The 19256-nt window shown below is 40.3% G+C and overlaps 1 long non-coding RNA gene across 2 annotated transcripts in view; it reads right to left on the bottom strand.

The window, feature by feature from the left end:
• Positions 1-8181, bottom strand: part of LOC140561565 (uncharacterized) — a 102357-nt gene extending 94176 nt beyond the window's left edge. For both annotated transcript variants that reach the window (XR_011980078.1, XR_011980077.1), the window contains exon 1: positions 8045-8181. This is a non-coding gene — a long non-coding RNA (uncharacterized lncRNA). The remainder of the gene's footprint in view (positions 1-8044) is intronic.
• Positions 8182-19256: the final 11075 nt, after the last annotated feature.

Here is a 19256-nt window from a genome sequence, read left to right as displayed (position 1 = left end):
AGCTGCCCGCATCAGATTCAAAACCCTGATGCTGGCCTACAAAGCCAAGAATGGACCAGCCCCTCCATACTTGATGGCAATGGTCGAAAGCCGATCCGCACCTAGAGCCCTTCGAGCTTCAAGTACAGCTCGGCTTCAAAATCCGCGGAAGACAAGCGTCCAGGCTCTTTTCTGTCCTGGCACCAAAGTGGTGGAACGAGCTTCCCCTGGGTGTCCGAACAGCAGAGTCGCTCGCTGTCTTCAAACGCAGACTGAAGACCCACCTCTTCAGAGAGTACTTGGACGAATAGCAGAGTACTATGGTCACCTTATTGACTTGTGCTTAGTAATGTCTAAAGCTTAAAGGTATCTTTGAACTATTAGTCTATTCTAACTAGCTAAGGTTTTTCTCGGGTAAATAGCAAAGCACTTTTGTAAGTCGCTCTGGATAAGATCATCTGCTAAATGCCATAAATGTAAATGTAAATGTAATGCAATTATTACCTGTATTACTTTTGACCTGTCCTGTCCAGATACTTCGAATCATTCAATTCTGTGACAAACCTCCAGGCGTGAAATTTCTGGCAGATTTATTTAAGTCATTATGTAGTGTAGCCTATAGCCTGCATATGCATTATGAACATATAACCACTTATAGCAATAAGGATTTTTTTGTTTGATATTAGCAGCTATAAGATGGCTATAAGTTATATGTTTTTTTGTTTGTTTTTTGTTTTTTGAGGTGACAGCAGTGCATAACTCGAGTAGCCACTCCCATTTCAGACATCCTGTAGTAAAATTACATTACTCCACTTCCCCATGTAAATCTAATCCCTTCTTAATAGAGCTTTGGTCTAAAAGATATAAACAATCACTTGATGTAAAGATTCTATACTAATTTAGAATGTCATACACATATATCTCTAAAACATGGTTCCAAAGGGTTTCTTCTATGAAATCACTCAAAGAATCATCTGACACATCTTTATATTGAGGAGCGTAAAGGTGGTTTACCCAACAAGCTTTGGAGTAGTCCGTCATGAAACTAAAGATGGTTGTGTGTCATGAAAGTAACTACAAATCATGACAGTTAGATGTTTGAGTAAGATGTGATGGTAGGCTCCTCATTAAAATCACTAGACCATCCAGTAGGTCATGCAAATGGCCGTAAACCCAACAGTATCAAGATTCTACTGTTGAATCACATCAGGCAGCTGGACTGCATGCACAGTTCAACAGTTTGACTGTATGTCTGTAACTAATGGGTGATTCTGTAATCGGTTACCCTACCCTCTATTTTTTCAGTTAAATAAACAATGAATCTGGCTTTGTTTAAATATTCATGCATCACTGATGAACGATTGTGAAACACCATCTCTGCATTACATGTCCCATACTGTACGATGCTATTTAGGATTCTTTAAACCTCACAGGGTAACAACTGCTACACCTTGTATGTTCTCTTGCCCTATTTTGGATCCTTTTCTTATTTCTTCTATAATGGAGAAATGAAAAAAGCCATATCATCCATAATCATCAGCCATAACCATAATCCATAAAGAAGACTGTTAACATCATGTTGCATCACATTTCCCAACCTTTTTTCAACCTTTAGAATTAAACGGTCTGTTTTTTTCTTACAGATGTATGTGATAACACCATACCTGCCACTGAGCTACCACACCATATGGGAGACTAGGTGACTATACTCTGCTGCACCAAGAAGAGTCCTTGGGCAAGACTCCTAACACCACATTAGCCCACCTCTATAATATGAGTAACCTGGTAAGCGTCATAAAAGCGTCAGCTAAATGCCATCAATGTAAATGTAAATCAATGTAAATGTAAATGATTGAGCATTTTGGCCCAGTCCAGTACTCAAGTCTAGACTTTTTAAAACCTCTGTGTGAATGTACAGAGCTAAATTGCTATAGGCTGAATAGTCAGACACAGACATGACATCACAAAACCATCATAATGGCTGATTTTGCCAATATTTCCACATATGGTTTGTATGGACTGGAAAATTAATGCTATATTATAAAACTACTGTATTTAATTGTTAGTGTAACTCATGCTTTGAGACATCCATAAAGGATATGTCTTACACATGCATTTCTGGACAAGCTAAACCACCACTGAAGGAAAAGGAAGCATGTGGACTGACACGGTAGAGTAACATTACAGGATTGTGAACAAATTTGATTTAGGTTACAAAGCGTTATGCAGTTTTCACAAGCCCACATCACCAGAGTTACATGATGCAGTTGGGAGCATGCCAAGCTAGCGACACTACTCTCCTAATTACTCAACAGAATGATTCTGAAGCAAAAATGCTACTTAGTGTTGCATTAAATGACCACTATCTAAAAGGTTTGCTTCTCCATGTCATGGGCACATTAATGTCTATATCAGTTCAGTTTCATAATGACAATTTTTGGTTTTGTTTGGAAAATATGGTGCTGAATATAGAGTGCATAGGGTGATCATATAGTACAAACAGAGACTGTAGCAGGACTAGTTACAACAGATTTCTAAAGTAGTAAATATATAAGACAGCCCTAACCAAGAAACATGAGCACCCCCCCCCCCACACACACACACTAGTTCAGAGAGCAGCAGAACAAGAGCTTCAGTTTACAGTTTACCATAACTTTTAGACTTTGAATTTACAAAGCTGTTCCATTATATAAAAGAATAAAATCTAAATATAAAATATACCATAAATTCAATGTGCAACAATTACATGAGAAAAAAAAATCAGCAAACTGCAAAACATAATTTTTCCCCCTGTGTTTCATTGTGTTATACAGCACCACTGAGCCAAAGGTTACGTATCTCACCCCAGCAATGTCCTTAAGGCTAGTTATTGCCTGCTTATTAATTAGGCACTCTTAATGAAATATAACTAATGTGCATTATATTGTTCCAAACAGATTTAGGAAATATTCAATGCCATTCAAATAACCTCAGCTTTTTGTGGGTGTTTGTTTTTTTTATGCAAACAGAGTCAGTAAAATACCTAAGGCTGTAAGTCTCTGCCTGCCTGCACTGCAAAGCAGGAAGGAACAGCAGACGTCATCATCATTTGGTGAAGTTTTTGCTGAACAACAACCTACATCTCAGCGAAATGCTGTTTCTGTGTGAGAGTGCAGGCATCAACTGCCTGAACAAATGTTACTTCAGACTGTGAACAGAAACTCAATTGGCCGGATACCAACAGCAACACAGCAGAAAACTGTAAAAAAAAAAAAAAAAAGAAAGAGAAAGAACGTAAAAAAAGAGAAAAATATGGAAAAAAAATAATTAAATAATTACATTTAAAACAACAATTTAAAAAGAAACAAAAATCGTAAATAAATAAATAAACAAATATTTATTAACCTTTTTGCAGGTAAGATCTAGCTACCTGTAATGGTCGACCCAGAGAAGAGTTCCATTTCTGTGCTATTTAAGATGGAACAGAAAATTTTTAGGGATGTGCTGTATGCTGTGGAAAGTTTCATTAGCAGACGGATTTGATAAATCAGAAGAATTAAAATTAACTGTTGATTTTGAGGCTAAACATTTAGATCCCACGGGTGCAACCATATTTCAAAGGCTTCAAGGGTTCTTAAGTAAACAAAGTGGTTCTGTAACAATTCAAAGAATAGTTTAAATACTTAAATGGTTATTTGCCTGGTATATAGAGCATATGGATTTTTAAAAACTATGAAATAATAGCAGGTAAAATATAGGTTTTACATGGCACCAAATAGGCTTCCACATTAAATAATGTTTTTTTCTGCACCATATAGAACCTGTTTTGTGAGTGCACTAGCTTCACTACTAAAGAACCAGAGAAAGAACATGAAAGGCCTGATGAAACTTTTTTTCTATCAAGCCCCAATCACACTGTTTTTCCGTTTTGTTTACCAAGTGGTGAGAGTGCAGATTAATAGCAATCCGGAAGGCACAAGGTAATGAAAACTGGGAGAGTTTTCCTCTTGAGACAATAGAGCCTTTGCAGAATTAATCATGAAGCCTCTCAAAACAATGCTCTGGGGAAAGGATGGATAATAAACATAAACAGGGCTTATGAGTTCGAGGAAAAGCTCAGCGATTTTGGACAGTAAACATTAGTAACAGGTACCAGCGTCTGTTTATTTGGGAAAAGGTCAAGCTGAACTTGCACACAATGGACAGTGTTTAGTGTCTTTCGCACAGTCTTCAGCTTCAGTATAAAAAAAAAAAAAGAAACCCACACAGTCTGTCCCCTGATTTTGAATGGCTTATACTCAGAACTACATTTTCATCTTTAGAAATGTATGCATTCATTAATTCCAACAAGAGCATACCTTTCAATGACAAAATGCATCACATTACTGGAATACGTCTGAATACTCAATGTGCCTGTTACTGGGAATAAACATAGACTTTCATATGCTGATGTTGCTTGGGAGATAGAGGCAGAGGTGGAGGCAGAGGAAGACGCAGAGAGACAGCTCTGTCTCATTTTTTGTGGAGAACTGTAGAACAGGGTTCAAGCGAAGCCTTGTGAATGCACTCCTAATGTGGGGAATAGGGTCAAACCTGTCACCTCAGGTTTGTGTCCATCGTTGCCTAATGGGCTCTGAAATCTCCCTTACACCACACAGCACAACAACAAACAATGACTGGAAAAGTCTTAGCCAATGAGAATAACGATGGTCTGTCCCCTCACATTAGCATAAGCGGCCCATTACAGTGTTGATCCAGAATTCCCTGGTTATTATTTCTTCTCTGTTTCATAAAATAAACTCCTCAAGGAATAACAGTGCAGGTTTAGATCATCCTACAAAAGAGAGGAAGCATATTCAGCTATTTATATGGCACATATGACAGCAGTCTAGACAGCATTGTTAGTGGACCGGAATTGCAGTGTATTCCGTCATGCATGTGAGCATTACAAGGCCTGTGCCATAATTGGAAGACCTCTGGCATGGTCTTGGTCTGCTCCTTACCATGGCTTATTTGACCCGTGTCAACGTGGCCAAACACTCATTGAAAAGGGCTACACTAGGCTTATTCTGACTGGAACCGCTAACTTGTTGACTGCCGTCGAGCCTTCTTCTTGGTGCCGTTCCAATACCCACTAAAAATAAATGCCATTCCGCCCAGACTGCTTCATCAACTGGCTATGCTCTTCCTGAACAAGAAGAGATCAGCCAAATGGAGAAAGCCACATGCGCCTTTTATCTTCCCAAAAATACACAAAAGGGACATTATCTTAGACAAATCCCAAAAAGTTATCTCTGGCACTGCAATCAATTGCAGTACCTCACTTTGTAAGAAATCGCTGCATCACAAACGAGCAGCGGGCGAATGTGAGAGTGTCTAAACAGATCGATAGCCGTCTTGCCTAATCACAAGCGTTCGTGATTGAGGTTTTTAGCTGCAGACACTGTGTACCCTTCCCAGCACTCTCATATATAAACTCGCTCGGGTCCGCCTTGTGCATGCCAGCGGCTCCATTTGATCCTAGGCAAACAGCACGCCACACTCGGAACACATAAAGGCAGAGAGCGCACACAGGGAGAGACTTCTCGAGGAGAGAAAGTCTGAGCCAACCCCTCTTCTGTCAAACAACAGAATTGATTCCAAACTTGACCTGAGAAGAATGCATGATCGATTCCTCAGAAGTTGCTTCTCCCACCCATGAATTGACTGCAGAGCAGAGTGAGAGAATAGGGAGAGAATAGATATGGGATTGCAGGAAGGTATCCGGGTAAACAAGTGAGGGGAGTGACACTTCCCCTTGCTACATCTCTCTCTCTCTGTCTCTCTCTCTCTCTCTCTCTCTCTCTCTCTCTCTCTTTCTCTCTCTCTCTCTCTTGCTTGCTCTCTTTCTTTTTCTCATGCTGTCTGCTGACCATATATCTCACTTTCCCATCAAGATTCCAGATTACCTCTTTCCCCCTCCGAGACTAGGCCTGCTCTGCGGGCCGACCAGTGCATCTCTGATGATTTCCAATCCCTCACCAGCTCCTCTGCATCTTCTAACCTCTGTTCCCCCTCCTCCCACCACTTCACTAGAGGGGAGGCCTGCTCTATTACTGCTCATCTGATCTATCCCTCAATCTCTCCTCTTCTCATCACCTTCTCTGCTCCTAATCTCTTCTTTCATCAGCCGTTAGGGCCCAGCCATGCAGATTCACTTATTAATCAAACTGACAGTAAAGTGCATACAGAGCACATACTCTTAAATATGAAGGTACCAAAAGAGGTTCTTTGAAGCAATGCCATTGAAGAACCACCTTTGGTTTCCTAGAGAACCTTTCAATAGATAGTTCTCATATTGCCTAAGAGAGTTGCTTTCACTCAGTCCTAGGTTAAGAGATAAGATAAGATTGTCCTTTATTAGTCCCGCAGTGGGGAAATTCACAGTGTGACAGCAGAAAGGGATAGCAGGACACTCAGTTACAAAAATTTAGATAAATAATTTACACTATGTACACAATATAAATAAGAATTAAAAAAGCAATAAACAAATATTATTTACAGCAAAAGACTCTTAATTGCACATGGGGGGGGGGGGGGATATTGCACATAGTATTCCCTGAACATGAACATGTGTGTGTAGTTAAGTGTGTGTGTATGTTGTCCTCTGGGAGCAGTGTTGGTTGTGTAGTCTGACGGCAGCAGGAAGGAAGGACCTGCGATACCGCTCCTTCACACACTTGGGGTGAAGCAGCCTGTCGCTAAAGGAGCTGCCCAGTGCTGCCAGAGTCTCATGCATGGGGTGGGAGTTGAGGTGGGCAATATAACAATATCAAAATCCGGATCAATTTATTGTAATACTTTTCTGAGAATATTGTGGGTATTGTCAGTGCTTAAAGAACACTGATCAACTGCAGGTTTCATTGCAAACAGTGTAATTAGACTGGTTTAATTAGATGACGTGCAGCAGATCAGTATGGGAGAGTCCAACTGCCTAAAATGTTCATTTGTCACCCTGACCATGAAGTAAAGATACATCTTGAACTGCAGACATGTGTCATTACAAATGCTATGCTTTCAATGATGGTTCACCAAACGTAGGCTTACCTAGTCTTAAGAGCGGAACTGATTTTCCCCAAGATACAAAGCACCATGCATATGTACAATCCCAAAATTGCTGGATCTTGAGTAATGTTAGTTGCGGATGAGGTGAACTGTGACATGAGAAACATACAGCTGAATTAATTGTTCATAAAGTACCTTTTTACATCAGAGTTCTTACCATTTTCTATTTGTTCAAGCATTATAAATGCCCTAAAAAAAGCCAGCTCTCTCCAAAAAAAAGTTACCTAATCGAATATTCCACTTTTCCACTACACTGAATTTTTCGCCAGAACATGGCTGAAAAAGACTGTCCTGTCATGTTTAATCATGCCATTGTCTGACGAGGGAAATGGCTAACGAGGGGGGACCACTGTGAGCGAACAGAAGCCTAAACCCCCTTTTCATGCTGCCTAACCCTGCTTCACAACCTTCACTCCCTATGAGCCTCATCTAGACAGTGGCTAGAATTGAAAGGTATATCCTGCAGTAACTTTGGCGAGGGCGAGGAGGAGGCTTGGTAGAAGACAGCGGGGTTTGTCTGAACACTGGCTACAGGAAGGAGGGCTGGACGAGCATTTTGTTAGAGTTGTGGTGCTATGTAGGCACGTGACTGGGTTATTTAGAGGGTAACGTGAGTTCCCTACAGTAAAAATCTTGTAGAAAAAGAAAGAGAGCTGCTTGTGGTAGAAGGTCAGTGGGGTTTGCTGGGAAATGCACTGCCTTGCCCTTTGAAAAGAAACTTAGCAGTTCAGGCATGGACACCACAGTGTTAAATACAGCCTGACTGAATGTAAAATGGCATGATGTTCTAGGAAGATATACATGGCAAGGATCATCCTATGCTTCACTGCATCTGAATGCTAGACGTTCAGTCTATATCTAACCCTACCAGACACAGTAATCTATTATATATTGTCTATTTTGTCGTTCTTGAAAAAAAATAATGTGTGCACACCATGTAAAAAAAATAGAATTTTGTTAATCCAGTCTGTTGTTCCCTTACCCTGACATTGAGGAGGAGGACATCTGAAAGCCTTTGAGATCCACATCCCTCCATCCACAGCACAACAGAGCTGCTCTCAAACATCCTCTCCATGACTGTGGCTAATTCCTCCATAAGAGGTGCAGATAGCAGGCGTCACATGCTTCTCTCCCCAAGCTGCGGCTTGGCAAACGCTGTCAGATCAACCCAGGTTCCAAAACAGAGAAGAACAATGCACTAGAAGCCCACAGTCCCCCCCATTCTGATTTTTCTGAGCATGACGCACAATTCCATGTTTGGCAGGGGAGGACGGCTGACCGGCTTATGCGATAAAAGATTAATTGAAACAAATCAGTAGGGGGGGGGGAATGTTAGGCTTGTGGTGGAAAGCGGCAGGGACTTGTGGGATCAGGGTTTAGAAGAGGGTATCCAAGCACATCCTGAGCGCTGACCCCAACTCCAGCCAAGTCAAACTTGGAATGAAGTTCAAAGACTTGGCATGGGTCCCGACTCTTTCAGACCCCTAACTGCCCATTTTTCCCCAGTCTACTAATTTTTTTTCCTCTTCATAAATGCACTCAGTTCAGATCCCTTACCCTCTCGAAACTGTGATGTGGATACAAGCTAAGCCCTACTAAAGTCATCCATACACTGGAGGAGGCAGTGAGAAAATCTTTACAACACAAAGGTTTCTCAATTCTCTGTTGCCCACAGTGTGTATCGATTGTAATCATAGTGGTGCATGTCAATTAAGCCCTCCTTTATGAAACAGCTCAAAGGTGCATAAACTACATTACAACTAGGAATGGTCACCACACTTCTTTTTCTTTTTTTTTTTTTTTGGCCATCAGGGACCTCCATGACCAATCAATGGTGTTTCTTTATAAGACAACAATCTCCAATGCCAATACTTTGCTGTTGTTGAGGAATGCCGTTAATATCACACCTTAACAATCCACTGGAGGCTAACTGTAATTACAAACCAACCAATACAGCAAAGGGAAAATCTCAGACACTAATTGTAATCGGTCTTAATCATGCAAGCCCATTGATTTTTGATGAATGTAAACAATGAGCAATGAACATACCGAAACAGCCCGAAAGGAGGTTCAGCATTACCTGGGAAGTCCTGGTCCTTTTTTTTTTCAATCAGTATACTTTCTTGGCTCCTTTAATTCTTTTTTTTTCAGCTCAGTGGAAACTTTGTTCCCTGGAACCTTGGAAAAAAAGCCTCCCAGTCTGATTCCTGATTGAAAGCATTGATGGGAGAACTAAGGATCTATGGCCTGCAGGTGGGAGCAGGTCTCTTTGTGAAGCTAGTGAACAGGCCCTGATCTGGAGAGACCGCCTGATTGGAGGATTAAGGGTGCTGAAGGTTATGTGCTGGCCCCAGGTCAGTGAGAAATGTCTTAATGAACACACTGTCTCCAGCCACAGCTGTGGAGCCAAGCCAGGCGGCACCAAGCACTAATTACCCAATACCCTCACTGCTCAGGTCAAAAGGCACACTTCCTCCACAATTTAATTTAAGGAGCAAGTGGAATGGGAGAAAGAACTTTTAAGCTCGGTTTTAAAAGGGGAAAAAAAATGTGACTAAATGACATTGTGACCAGTAAGATAGTCTGTAAACCTACAGATATGTCTTGGGGACCATCAGAAGTTGTGTGCTAAAAATTGTGACTGTAGCTGACAAAACCCAGCCAAAAAAAAAAAAAAGCAAGTAATGCAAGTCTGGGCTGTATTCAAAACTCCACTAGATCAGTCTCTGAAGGCTTTGTAGCTAACAGATTCTACATCGATTACCAATAATGAACAGTATTGTTCATCAGGCATAATATTGATCAGTTGTGAAATGGTTGCGTTGAGCACTTTTCTCCTGGAAGTAATTCAAATTTTCTTCTGTCAAATCTCCTTTTCACATCCCCTCACACTCTGTTTTCAAACAGCTCTAATTGAATGTGTAAATTTGGATTGTGCACCTCTCAACACGTTACAGCCATTACTGGGTTTCTTAAAAAAGGCCTATTTCTTTCAACCTGATCTCAGTGAGAATCCACAGCAGTCATAAAGACCAAGGACAGATTGGCAAGAAAATGAAAAGCATCTACTTCTGCTAAATCCCTCTAACTTAAGCTTAAGGATATGCATGGTTTCAAGACAATCCTTATGAACGAGGAGATATTACAACCAATTACTCATATCATCTGCTATAGTACCACGATTCCTCAAAAGCATTCTTAAAAAAAAGATGTTCAAGAGTTCTTCAACTAGGGTTGAAGCTATTGCCTATAATATTCTTTACATGGTTTGTAATGGTAGGAAAACATATTGTATATGGTTCTAAATGAGTGTATTACTGAATGATGCTAACACCTGCACTGAAAAAAGAAAAATATTACATTGTAAATATAAAAATCAATAATTGAATAATTCAAGCTACTCCTATACAATTATCTAATTAAGTTAAGTTAAACTGATTTCATTATAGGTACATTTAATATCTCGAGTAATATTAACCCCATAGACCCATGTAGCCCACACTTCTTCACTTTAATTACTACATTACTGTTATCATTAACATCAGTTTCATAGGCCCTAAAATAGAACCCTGTGGTTCTATGTTGAATGACATGGTTACAAAACAATTCACAATTCTTTCTGCTTAAAAAAGGTATAACTACATTACATATTTAGATAGTAGATTTAAGGTGATTTCATTAGCCAAGACACCATTTTTGCAATCACTTGTGTCTATTGTTTTATAGTAATGTGCTTCGGAATTATCTAACAATCAAGGACAGATAAAGATTGCTAAAAACACTCAAACTGAATCTTTTCAAAACAGCACTAAACTCTCCGGCGCTAATGAAACTGTATTAGATGAACATGGTCAGCCTCCTCCTTGAGCCTTTATCTTAGTTCAACAGAGTGTCTAAGACTACCTGAGAAAAGGCTTGCTGTTGCTAATCCCAGTTGTAGGTTTGATACTGCGCATTTGATGCGAGCTTATACCTCAAATCTCTGATGCGGAAATAGGCCGCTAGGTAGCTAATAAAGCACTAAGCTATGTAAGTCGCTCCCATCTGAGGGCCAAAAAAAAAAAAAAAAAAAAAAAGCTGCATCCCTTCGGTGCCATTATCACCCCCACCCCCCTTCTTTTTCTTTGAGACAGCCACGTTTAACGAGAATAAAGGAAGACAGATGGATGTGTTGGTATGCTAGGCTCAGTTGAGCCAAATGTGTGTTCATCTGGTTTAAATGTGCAGCACTACAGCCAGCTTAGCCGTTAATCCACTAATGTATGTTCATTCCTCTCTATTCCGTCTCACTCTGACTTCATGCGGGGCAATTATCCACGAGAGGTTCCAGGAGAAAGGACATCAAACAGGCAAAAGATTTGCAGTGATTTGTAAGGCCCCCCTGTGTCTCCACCATGTAGGGGTGACGTCAAAACTATCACAATCATTTGACATTCAGAAGGCGTGGACTCGCATCAGTGTGTTTTAACCTATATGCACACTCACTCACACTCCGTCTCTCTCTCTCTCTCTCTCTCTCTCCCCATTTCTATGATTCTAGCACACACACACACACACTCCTTTCCACTCATTCACTCACTCACTCTCACCACATCCTTTTGATGTTTTGAAACCAAGAAGCGGTTGGTAATTAAAGCTTTGAGGGGATAACGTCGCTCTGAATGTGTGTCTGTGCGAGACACAAAGGCAGCTAATTAAAATTTGAAATGGATTCTACTCTTGCTCTTTCATAGATCCTCTTCCTAGGGAAAGAGGCGACAGGGATGACAGCGGTAATGCACACAAGTGTGTATTAAAGAGCTAAAGAGTCAGCCTATAAAACAGGATATGACCTTTTTAGAGTGTCAGTACTGCTGCCCGGCACCCCCACCACCCATCACAGCGGTTATGTCGAAACAGAGGTGATTCACAGGTGCTTCACACCAGCAAGCTGGCAACCGCTGGCAATATTTAAATGAGATGTCTTTAATGTACAAGCAACAAAACCCCAGCCTACTGCCACTCCTGACATAAAATACTCTTTATTAACACAATATTGGCATTCATTAGGCCTGCTATGTATTGCTGCTGTCATAAGAAGGCCCAGAATCTGGGAAATGCTAACTTTATGAAAGAAAGGAAAACCTGGTCTGAACTTTCAAGCATGATTCTGTGCAAAAGTTTTAGATACCAAACTAACAGCATGCTTAAAAAGTGATTTAATGGGGCAGTGAGCTTTTATTTACACCGAAAAATACTGAGGTTGGGATGAAAATAAAGCAGCCTACATACAAGTAGTGGTTGAGTTAGTCAGTGCTTTGTTAAGTTAAATCAGGAGCTGCTGCTGCTGCTGCTGGATTTGGACAGATCTTTGGGATGGCTGGGAACAACAATGACAAATCTGCAACCAAAGCTTTATTCTGGGTAGCTTAAAGAAAACAAACCACATATTTTCAAGAAAATATTCTTCTCACTTGTTACTGTGTGTGATTATTTGTTGTACAGCGATTTTATTGGTGTAATGAATCCTAAAACCCAGATCTTGGGTTTATGCGTCAAGGCTTAAATATCTTTTCAGATGACCAAAACAAAACAAACAGGGATGCACAGATTCAATACTAGGATCAGGATTAATATCCTATCCTAACAATAGCTGGATTGGGTATCGGATAATTAGGCAGATCCATGGAACCAATTCATTAACTGAACCAGACTCCTACAGTGCAGGTTTTCTAGGCTTCATAATTCAGGATCAGAGTAACACAGAGCCATGTAATCAAAAATCATGGCAAACAGCAAGTGTGGTGCCCTCGACCTGTCATCAATTATCAGCGAGTAGTCAGCGGGCACACATGCAGGCAGACATGGCTGCATGGTTTGCTGTTTCTGTCATTTTTCAGCAATAAAGAATGGCCAGAGCTGAACTGTTCGGTTAGAGACTTGCACCTGTAATGGAGGACAGTCGAAAGCAAGGGTAATGACGAGACTGCCACAGATGTTCTTCCATTTAAGGAGAAGCTTGTTCTGTCCACGTGCTCCGTTTATGTTTTACTGCAGCTCTGCTTCCAGATTGAGGGAATTATTAATGTAAAAAGTAACCGCAGCAGGAAAAGTGTATTCCACATTTCTATGGTTAAACTATGCAGAATGATCCACAGTTCAGGTGCATCCCAAACCATAGGAGCCAATCCGTGATATATTCACAATATGTTAATGATAAGGGTCACTGGTTTGCTCCCCAGGACTGGCCTCCATAACTGAGGTGCCCTTGAGCAAGGCACCTAACCCTGAATTACTCCCCAGGTGACTATGTGGCTGCCCATTGCCCATTGCCCTAATCACTTGTTTGTGGATGTGTGTGTGTTCACTGCCACAAATGGGTTAAATGCAATGTTAATTCAATTGTATTGCTGTGTAATCTGAAGCACCCCTGGTAAAATGGGACATTTGGCTGAAATAAGTGGCCAGGCCCTCATCAGAAAAAATATATTTTTCCTGCACATTCCAGCACAATTTCTCTTTATTAGTTCAAGTATAACAAGTACAACATTAAAAAAACATTTTTGGCAACAAATTTAATTAACCAATTAAACAGTAATTATGCTTCGTTTACAGGATGTGAACTTATTCTCACTTGTAGTTTGTCCTTTTGTGCAAGATTGTATATATAACACCACTGTGGCAATAACAGGGATATTTGTCTTGTGATGTGATAGGATTATATTGTTCTTTATGTTTTACAATGGCAAAGAAGCTATTTTTAAGTATAATTAACAGAATTGTATGATACAAGCAGCAGCAATTTAAAAAGGAAAAACGATTTACCCAACCTTAGAGGAGCCTGGCATAGTAATTAAATATATTCAACTTTATTTGTCAACACACTGGTCTACTTTTACCTTCACGGCAGCAGCAGTATGTTTATCTGAACTCCAAACCCTGCTCGAGCCTGACTGAGAAAGTATTGATGTATTTATTTACAAATCAAACTCATTGAATCAATATTGAAAGGCGTTCGGGGGCTGTTGAGAGGCCCATTTGCGGTAAACATCTCATTTCCCAGAGTTCTTAGAGTCAAGATAAATAACGCGGGTGTCTGCTTTATGCGAGCTCATCGCCATCCGCCACAGCAAAGCTCTCGGCAGCCCAGCTCTCTCAATGGCCCATTCAGCAGTATTTATGGGATGACAGCAGGTGTCATTGAGGAAGAGAACGACACTCACCAAGAGTGAGGAGGGACACTGAGACTGAGGCAAAGAGCTGCAGCTGATAGAATGGCAGGCTTCTCAGCTAAGAGAGTGCCAAAGACAATAGTTCTACCGAGCCCAGCACTTACTGTGTACCTGCCTATACATAAACTACACAGCTGCTAACTGCAGTCAAGCTGGTTTCTTCATGTTCAGCTTTTGAAATGGTTCTAAAAATGTTCTTTCTGCTAAACCCTTAATAATAAAGTTAGCTAAATAGTTACTGATTGTTCTATTCTTGGGGTGGGTGGGACAAAGCAATGTTTTATTGGTAAAGAACCTTAATACTGTGTGTTTCTGTTTGCATTAGAAAAAATGCCCTTCAAAGAGGTTCAAGATGGAATGGAGCTTCTTCTATGATGCTTCTCCAAATTACCCTTTTTGGCCTTGGTATTTGATAACTGACAAATACCCAAAACACCTATCAGCCATAACATTTTTGCTTCACCAGTGGTGCTAAATATTCATTATCATTTTCTGCAGTGGCATCTATAAAGGAGTGGGATACATTAACCTCCTGAGACCTGTAAGGGATCAATAGGACCTAACAAGTATAAAAACTAAACTTAGTATTTGTACAGTAAGTTGTTTTTACAAAAAACTATGTCCTCAAGTGAGGCCAAAGGGTCAAACTTTGAAAAAATGAAGAAGCAGAAATGTAATGTTCCCATATGAGGATGCAGGGTCTTAACAGGTATACACAATTAAGAATAAACTCATGCAAACGAAGAAGAATGGGCTAAGTAGAAAGTAGAAAGGCTCATACTGAGAGCTCAGTGATATTGACAGAGAATGCCTCAAGTCTGTTTGTGACATTTCTGTTATGCTAAATCTGCCCTGGTCAACTGTAAGTGCTATTATAGTAAACTGAAAGTACCTAAAAACAAAAACAGCTCAACAAGGAAGTGGTAGACCATGCAGACTCAGAGTGTAGCCATCAAGTGCTAAACAAATTGACAGTCCTCCATTGCATCACATGCCTGCATAGTTCCAAACTACCTCTTGAAGCAACATCAGCACAAGAACTGTGCGATCCGACCTTCATGAAATGAGTGGCATGCTGCCACTGGAGACATGTTCACTGGAGTGATGAATCAAGCATCACTATCTGGTAGTCTGATTTGGCAGATGCCAGAAGAACATTACCTACCAGACTTCCAAAGGCCAACAATGAAGTTTGGTGAAGGAGTGATGGTCTGGGCTCGATATCTTAGTTCCAGTAAAACTTCCAAATGCTAGTGCTAACGCACGCAAAGGCATTTTACACAATGATTAGCTTCCAACTTTGTACCTTTTCCTGCTCCATCATGACTGTGTCGCTGTGCACAAAGCAAGGACCAAAAAAACTGATTGAGAAGTTCTCTATGAAAAAACTCTAGTGGCCTGCACAGAGCCCTGATATCAACCCCACTGAAGACCCCTAGGATGAACTGAACTGAAATGTTGATCAGGTCTTCTCTTCCATCATCAGTGTCTGTCCTCACTGATGCTCTACTGACTGAAAGGGCACAAATTCTTAAAGATACTCCTTGAGGAAAGCCACTCCAGAAGCCAATATGCCATAATGGCATGTCCAAACAGCAAATATAAATATGACAAGCAGATCTCTTTTTTTTTTTTGGACATATAATGTAAATCAAAATCTAGCAAATAAAAATAATCTTACAGCCATACGTAACGCAAAAATCCTTGTATCTCTAAAATGGCAACTTTACAGAACAAGAAAAAACTTCACTGTCAATGAAAGTCAGTGTAATACAAGCTTTATTACAAGTCATTTGGGTGCATTTGTCCATTTATTATGCAATGTTGAAACAATGTTAAAAACTTGCCAGATTCAAACGGTCAATTATAGAAAAAAAAATGGTAAAAATGGAGATACCAGTTTTTTGAGTTTCTTTTTATTAGTGAAAACAATGGTATAGTACCTTTACATGGGTAAAAGCCATATTAAAAATAACCTCAATAAATCTAAACTTTACACTTCTCACACATACTTCTTTACATAATATCTCACAACCACTCTGAACACCAATTCCTCTCTGCTCGTTTCCTCCCACTGCTGCCACCCAGGCCATACCCCTAACGTATGCAAGGATTTCACCTCCTCAACCCCAAAAACACAGAAGTCGAAAAGAAAAGAACTCCAAAATCTGCACTGAACTGATAGCATTCAGGCCTAGTAGTGAATGGAACATTGCCAGTCTCTCTGATCCCCCATCAGGAAGAAATGAACACTCCACTGAGAGTTTTGTAAATAAAAATATGGCAAATATGTCACTGATGAAGAAAGCCTTTGATAGTCACCTTGCCTGAGTGATGGGAATATGATTTGGAAGTAAAAAGTGAAACAAGACACGCTTACCTAAGAACTAACAGTTAATAATCATACAAATATAATGTAATTACCTGATTGTTGTGTAGAACACCAATGATTTAAAAAAAACTGTCTGTTAAAAGGGCCCTGGTTCTGTGTAAGGATAGGTGGATAGTGTGTATTCCCTCTGAGGTGTGATACTTTCACTGCTTTGGCCCGCAAAGCAGGAACATGAGAAGGGAAAAAGAAAAAGGTGCCAGAGCAGAGAGAGAGCGAGACAGAGAGAGAGACTGCAGAACAAAAGAGGAACATAAGAAGAATATCAAAACCAGAGAGAGAGAGAGGGAGAGAGACACAGTGGGAGCTGATTCCCTTACCAGTTATACTCATTAGAGATAGCTTGGATTGAATGTATATGAGTGAGATATGACAGGAGGAGGCCTTTTTGTGCTGGCCAGTGAATCAATATATAAGAGTAATAACGAGCCCATTGCTGCCACACTCCACATGAGGTATTCAAACACATAGCAAGTACATATAACACGCATGTTACAGTGCTGTACTTACTCCATAGCTGTAATATTACAAGTGCAGAACAGAATCTCATTAGTGCCTCAGCCATACACAGCAGGGGGCTCACTGGAATACAACTGGCCATGCCCGAATTGGAGGGCTTCACACTCTCTGTGTTAATACAGAGCAATGCCAGCCATCGGGTGGCCGTAAATGAAGGCAGATTTAATATGGCATAGTTGTTGGTGCGTCATCAAATCAGTTCCAATCAAAGAACCACTTTGGCTATCCTAAGAATCTTTCAATGAAAAGTTCCTTAGAGAACTATATATATGCCCAAATGTTTGTGGAGATGTCTTGTAATGAATGCATTTAGCTACTTTAAGTTGCACACACTGCTAACACAGATGCACACAAATGCACTCACACATGTACAGCTTACCTATTCCCTGTAGAGAAGTACTGCCAATAGAATAGGAGTCTTTGGAGCAGATAAACATGAACCAGTTGGCCCCTTTCCTAATTTCTGGTGTGGTCTAAAGGAATACAAAAGCCCTCCAGCATTGAGTTGGGGAGCAGTGGAACTGTGTGCTCTGGAAAGATGGTGCTTCATCTAATTCTGTTGTGATGGATTAGTGCATTAATGTTCTTGTTAATTAATGCAACCAAATTCTCACAGCAATGCTCCAGAATCTAGTAGAAAGCCTTTCCTGGAAAGTAGAGATGCAAAAAAGCAGGATAAACAACAGCAAGATCAACTCTTTGATACTCTTAATTTCAGGAGAAACAATGAATAAGGTGTCCCAATACTTTTGCCCATACAGTGTATTTTTTGTAAATGAGTGTGCAAGTGCAAAAAAACTTCTTAAGGGTTTAAGAACTGCCACATTAAGGGTCTAGAAAGAATCCTTTTGATTAAATACAGAACATTACGAGAAGGTTCTTTAAATATTTACATGGTTCTTCCATCAAGCCATTGTGGATGTTGGGTTCTTTTTGCAGTGCCATAGAGGAACCCCCCTATCTTTCTTTCAATAGATGTTTTTTTTTTTTTTTTATAGAACTCTTTTTGTAAATGAGAGTGTGTAAATTTGAACTTTTATCCAAAGGTTCTCTGAACTTCTACATTCTACATTCTCAAATATCTATTTAGGGAACCAAAAGTGGTTCTTTTATGGCTATGCTCAAAAAAACCCTGTGTGGTACCTTTAAAACAAGACTGCACTTGGAAGCATAAAAGTTCCCTTATTCCCTGTGCTTCATTTTTCATGCCTTACCAGTTTTTTTTGGTGTGATCAGTCATGACAATACCTGTCATGAATACGCAACTCAAGGCTGATGATCCTTAATTTGGTGTCCAGCTCACCGGCTCCAGAATGAAATCAGGTAGCTTAGCCTCCATGCTTGACTGCCTCATATCATCGCACTGTTTAAGTGATGAAGGCTAGAGTAATTTGTTTGACATTTACGTGTGAAATAGGCGTGCTAATGGCGCGCTTGTGCAGGTCTTTGACCCTTCTTGCTCTAAGCATAACGGTTTGAGAGAAAAAAACGGGTGAAAAACTATAGGGGTTTTGTAAGCGTGTGTCTGGGACAGGAATTGCATTAACATCACTGACAGGTGAAGTAAAAAACATTGATTATCTGCATCTACAGGGGCATCTGTCAAAGGGTTGGGATAAATTAGGCAGCAAGTGAAAAGTTAAAAGTAAGAAAAATGGTCAAGCATAACAATCTGAGCCACCCTGATCTTATGTTTTTTTTCTGGTATGCAGTGTTCAGTACCTACCAAAAGTGCTTCAAGAAACCAATGACCCACTAATGTGACCCATCAAGAGCCCAACTCACAACTTACAGGACTTAAAGAATCTGCTGCCGACATTTCCACCTGCCAACAGATCCAACATGAAGCTTTCAGAGGTCTTGTAGAGTCCATGCCTCGAATAGTCAGATCTGTTGTGGTGACACAAGAGGGTCCTACACAATATTAGATAGGTGGTATTACATGTTACGGATGATCAGTGTATGACATAATATGACCTAAATGATGTCCATCAACTTTCAAAAGACATATAACCAAAGGCACTGCAGGTTTATGTCCTCAATCATGGACAGTCTGCAGTCCTAAAGGTCTTTTG

This window comes from Salminus brasiliensis, chromosome 9 (genome assembly GCF_030463535.1).
Source record: "Salminus brasiliensis chromosome 9, fSalBra1.hap2, whole genome shotgun sequence".
Classification (NCBI taxonomy): domain Eukaryota; kingdom Metazoa; phylum Chordata; class Actinopteri; order Characiformes; family Bryconidae; genus Salminus; species Salminus brasiliensis.
This window is presented reverse-complemented; position numbering and strand designations above follow the sequence as displayed.